This window comes from Adiantum capillus-veneris, chromosome 21 (genome assembly GCF_014529385.1).
Source record: "Adiantum capillus-veneris isolate H3 chromosome 21, ASM1452938v2, whole genome shotgun sequence".
Lineage (NCBI taxonomy): Eukaryota > Viridiplantae > Streptophyta > Polypodiopsida > Polypodiales > Pteridaceae > Adiantum > Adiantum capillus-veneris.
Window position 1 is genome coordinate 66,064,321 of NC_140951.1, and position 6,000 is coordinate 66,070,320.

A 6,000-nucleotide genomic window follows, 5' to 3' on the forward strand; every position below is an offset into this window, starting at 1 on the left:
CCAGGTAAGTGGGCGGGCTGCCAGGTATGTACACATATTCTTTTGTAAAAACCTAATAAGAACTCACTATGCTCTACACATTACAGTAGAGTGAGTTCACCATATCGTCGTGCTCTTCTTCTCGCACTCTTTTGGAGCTAAGGAGGTCTTAATTGTGGGACACATGTGCAATTCTGAAGGAAGAAGGCCAAGTCCAGCAAAAGTCGAAGCAATCCAAAAGATGAAGGAAACATGTTCTTCGGTTACTGAGGTTCGTCGATTCTTAGGCGCATGTGTGTTGTATCGGATTTGGCTACCACACTTTGCTCATGTTGCAAAGGTACTGTATCAATTGCTATGAAAAGGTAAAAGGTTTGTTTGGGAAGAAGTTCACACACAAGCTATTAAGAAATTAAAGAAGATGCTTCTTGAGGCTCCGACCTTGAGGAAAGTTGATTATAAATGTGACAGGCCAGTTATTTTAACAGTTGACACTAGCCGGATAGGTATTGGATGGTCTATAGGTCAAGATGATGCTGAAGGACACATGTATGCAGTGAGATTTGGAGCCAAGGTGCTCAATGCTCGTCAACGAGGATATCCACAGGTGAAGAGGGAACTTTGGGGCGTTGCTACTGCTCTAAGGACCAATAAAGAATACTTTATTGGAGCTTCTATTGTGGTAGAGATAGATTGCTTGCCACTGATGGGGATGATTGCAAACTGCTCTACTCCAGATATTGCCATGCTACGATGGATAGCCTATATTAAATCCGTTAACCCTGAATTTTGTCATATTGCAGGTAGAGATAACCCTGTTGCAGATATGTTATCAAGAGCAAGGTTTGAAGATAAAGAAGAGATGCTGACTTGAAGTTCTACACGTCTTCTTATCTACATGCCAACTGTGGTAGTATTGCTCATGTTTTTGAAGTCTTTTCTGAAGAGTTTTATGATGGAGAGTGGCTTATGATTGGCCGCCGCTACCTAAGTACTCTCACTAGACAAGAAGGATGGAGTGATCAAGAATTCAAGAAGATCAGGAAAAAGGCCTATGGATAATTCCTGAAAGATGGACATTTATGGAAGCAACCGAAGCGCCCAGGAGGGGTACCACAACGAATTATTTGCGACAAAGCAACTCAACAGAAGGTGATTAAAGAGTTTCATGAATGTCTATGGGCTGGACACAGAGGAGTCTGGGCAACCTTTGTCAAGATTAAAGACCGATATTGGTGGAGAGGTATGTACAAAGATGTGGTTAAATTTGTGGAATCATGCTTCATATGTCAACAATACTCTAATGTGCGATATAGAGACGGATTGAATCCCACCTATCTGTTGGCTATGCACTACAAGTGGGTGGTGGAACTTATTACAATGCCAGTAGGAGTGTGGCAGATGAGATATATTGTCCTTGCCAGCGAAGATCTTACAAATCAGGTTGAAGGCAGAGCTTTGCGTACCAAAGCTACCAGTTCAGTATGCAAGTTTTTACTAGAAGATGTTATCTCTAAGTATGGATGTGTTGGCAGAATTACTACAGATAGAGGAGAGTTGGATGTAGATGAAGCTCGAGAGTTTTTTTCTTGTATGGGCATTAAACTCGCCCTCACCACAGCATATAATCCAGAAGGTAACGGAAAAAGTGAAAGAGGACATCCGCCTATTGCTAAAGCTTTAGCAAAGGCGTGTGAAGGACATATTGGTGATTGGACTAAACTCTTGCCATTTGCTTTGTGAGCTGATCGCACTACACACAGTTCAGTTACAGGATTTATGCCATTTGAATTGATGCATCGGCAAAAACCTATTATGCCTACTGAGGAAGCAGTTACAACTTGGACCATAATGCCATGGGAAGAAGGTATGTCTACTGAAGACTTGCTTGCTCTACGTATTCGGAAGTTTGAGAGGCGTCAAGAGTATATTGAGCAAGCTAAAGAGAAGCTTAAGGAGGCAAGATTGAAGAATAAGGCAGCATTTGATGGAAAGCATAGACTACGACCACATTCTATCAAAGATGGTGACTGGGTACTTGTCAAATGCGGCTGAAAGGGCCAAAACATGCCTTAATGATGTTAAAAAGTGTTATTCTTGAAGTGAACATGGATGGGGTATTGTGCCCTAGAACTATAGTGCTCGATGTGCTCTACCGGCCTGTCGCTCGTTACGGCTCGTCAATTGGAGCTATTGTGAAGAAGTTATGGTAGTTTAAAGTTCAAGTCGATTGCAGATCTGTACCGGATTGGGCAACTGCAGTTGAGGAGACAGAGTTGAAATGAATGCATGGGTTTGAAGTTCTCACTTTCTGGAGCGCGTCGGTCTTTTCAGATCAGTGATCGGAGTTCCGGTTACCAAGATATTGGCCGGTAAATATGCACCGGGGGCCGTTTCTGTACCACTTCGGTCCGCTCGATCAATGAGCTGCAGCCGAGATTTTGGAATGCAAAAGAGTAAGTGCTCAAAGAGAATCTGTCCAAAATGTTATCTCTGCAATGCATTGCTAAGCAGGGTATACTGCCACCAGCGGCACTACGACAGTTTACATGTACGCCAAATTTGGTGTACTTCTCATAAAGTACAAAAAAGTGCTTGAAGAGCTTCATGTTCGGAATACGATCTCTTGGAATGCATTGATTGTGGGATAAACCCAACAGAGGCAAGGCCAAGAAATTGGCTATTTTAAGCAGATGCAAAAGCAATTACTTATACTTGCATCTTAATGGGCTGTGGCAATGTCCGCAACACTGAAATGGGCAACAAAAACTCACGATGATAATGTTAGTCGATACCTACTGTGGAGGGAGTTGTTGAGATTCGTGATGCTTTTCCCAATATGTGCGACTGTGATGCCTTTACAAAAGCATGATATGCATGTCAAATGTGGTGCCCTCCATTACGGAGCTATGGCCGCCCAAGGCAAAGGCTACCCGAGTTCAAAATGGCCGCCCAAGGCAATGGGGTGCCATTAAAAAGGGCCGCCCATTTAAACAATGGGCACCCTAATTATAAAGGGTGTGAAGAGAAGATAAGCAAGGCAAGCTGAGCCGTAGCGGTAGCAAAGACACTAGTGTTTTCTCTTGCGCCGGCAAGTAGACTGCTCGGATGGCCCCTCCAGAGACACGAAGAATGCTCAGGGCCTCCTACCCATTAGCGATATCGCTAATGGGTAGGCGTTTTTTTTTAGCAAGAAGGGAGGCCCATGCAAACTAAAAAAGAAAAAGGGGCGGCTCTTGGGGGCTTCTTCTTGATCATCTGGTGGAGCATCCTCTCTTTGGGGAGAAGGGACCAAAGCTCTAAAACCTCCATAAGCCAAACCACATGGGTATTCTTGCCCAATCTGATCCTATTTTCCTTAAGCAATCCAAATCTCTCAAATTCAGGAATCAAAAGCTCTCAACATCAAGCCTAAGCCTCTCGAACTCCATAACCTTAACCTCATAAGCCATCATAAACCTCTCTAACTTCATATTCTTAACCTCTTAAGACAAGGTGCTTAGCTTAATTGGGCCCTTAATCAAGCTAATCCTAAACCCCATAAGCCAAACCTCTCTAAGCTCTCTGAGCCGATTCCCTAATCCCAACTAAAGCTTGAAAGCCATCATTAGCCTTTCGAATCCTCAACCTTAAACCCTCAAGCTTAACTTCCATTAGCCATCCTAAACCTGCTCGAAGCCCATTAACCATTCGAATCGGGAAGCAGAAGGTAGAGTAAGCAGAACATCTTCACTTTCTTTTTTAGCACCTGGATTAAGCCAGGTTTCTTCTTGTAAGGAGATTTAAACCTCCATTAGTGTTTGATTCAACATGGATTTTGTCGATTAGCTAGAAATTAAACGGACTAATTGTTTTAAAGTCTGTTGTCGTTAATTGCATCTGCTACACCTTTTTTCCCCGCACCTCTCACAGCCAGGGGCCCGGTGCCTTCCCGACTCACCTTTCACACAATTATTCCCCGACAGCGTGACTATAGAAACTTTGATGATAGGTCCGCAGAATGGCAAAAATGCAACTTTTTTGTACCTTTTCTTTTGCCCAGAAAAAAATTAGTGAGGTGAAAGCAACCATATGTTTTGATCACTAACCCATTGAAGTTAACAGGGGATTTTATCTCATGTCCTACAAAAATCTCCACTCTTATTTATATGCAATCAACCGTAAGAAATTTCTGTTTTGGGCAAAATGCACTGGCCCATCAACTTTGGAGGCTTATAGTGACCAGAGATGCAAAATCTTACAAGTTTCTCAATTTTTCCATATGTAGTAGTCCTTGAACTATAAGCTCATGAAAGGATTTTTCTAAATGAGTGGATCTACTATGGTTTTTGAATTTTTTTCCAAAACCCTGAAAGGACACTTTTATGTCCTGTTAGGTTACCATTCTAGTGTTAAGCCACATCTTCCTTGTCCTTTGCAAATCCATTTTTTTGAAACATGCCACCAAGACATGTATAGGCAAGAACCACTGAACCTTAGTCCTTCTTGAAATCCTACCTAGAGACATAGCCTTAAGGATATCTTCTTCGATTTTGGATTTGAAGCTTGATATGATACATGCATCAGGGGATTTCCAATCAAGTGATCATGGACCAAAATTTATAATTTAGTATGTTAGCTCCCTTCTACGGTCTCCCAATATGGAAATCCTGTAATGGAAAGGGAAATAGAAAAATGCTTCCCCACACAAAAAAGGAAACATCAAAATTGGGACCAAGAAAGACCAGGGCTTGCCTCTTGTCTTCATCAATGGCTGTCACCATTTCTATGTCTTCTCACTCAACATAAGACTCTTTAGCTATTGGTTTTTGGACCCATTCCACATTTAGACGTGCGCAATAAGCGTGCTGGGTGGTACTCACATCCATTACCTTCCCTTTACTTATCGGCAATATTGTCAAAATGGTGGCAGTTTTTGTATTGAAAATTGACATTAGTGGAAGGTTCTTGTCATACTTGAACCAAAAAAGCCTTCGGAAATTAATATCTGAAGGCATCACAATCACTCATGGGCTTAGAGTCTATTTGAGAAAGCTTAATAAGGAAGTCTTTGATTACCTTGTAAGGGCAACCAGAGACTCGTGAAGGAGACCCTTTGTGCTTCTAGACCACCTCAAATTGAGGTTGCCTCTTATGAAGGCTACCCATTGTACTTGTGTCTCACTTGAAATTGAGGTTGGATCTCTTGTAGAATGGCTCAAATCTTCTCATACCTTTGAATTTGCATGGTTGCATGTAGATTTGGTAGATTTTTGCTTATAGTGCGAGAAGAAGAAGGTTGGCTAGGATCTGGGTATATGTTTTTTGCTATTTGCTTTGCGTGAGCCATGAGAAGTGCAAATTTTGCTGAAAATAGAAATCAAAGATAAAAGGGAAATAATTGAGCAATAAGAGAGTAGTACTGCAAAAGACAGCTCTGAGAGGAGAGGGTGGAAGTCTAGCAACAATGGGGTCTATGGAAATAGCAATGCTATATATGCAAGTGGACATCATCGTCATTACAAATTAAGGGGTATTTAAAAGGTGGCAATTGAATTTAGTAGTCTTGTTCATTGGGGAGGTCTATTGCATCGGAAAGCGTGCACCACATACACCATGCACAAAAACTTGTGGGGCACTTATCAGCTGAACCACTTAGTTTTTATTGTGGCACGACAAATGTTTTTTTCATAGCACAATACAAAAGAAATAAGGGGGTCTTGTAGAAACACCTCAATCTCACATTCTTGCATGACATTTATTTACAACACCACAATATGAATGGGGGGTACTCTATCAATTCTCTATTTTTGTGTTCTGACAAACCTTTGTCACACCACTACACGAGACACTAGAGGAGGTCTAGCAGGTATACATCCTTCTTGCATTGTGGTGCAACATATGTTTGTCATACCACAATGAAACATGGAGGGTGACCTTCCTAGTGTCTATATTTGTTTTGTGTTGTGCAACAACTACTTTGTCATAGCACAACATGAGAGAATGCACGGGCTCTACCAGGTACAAATCCTTCCTATGTTT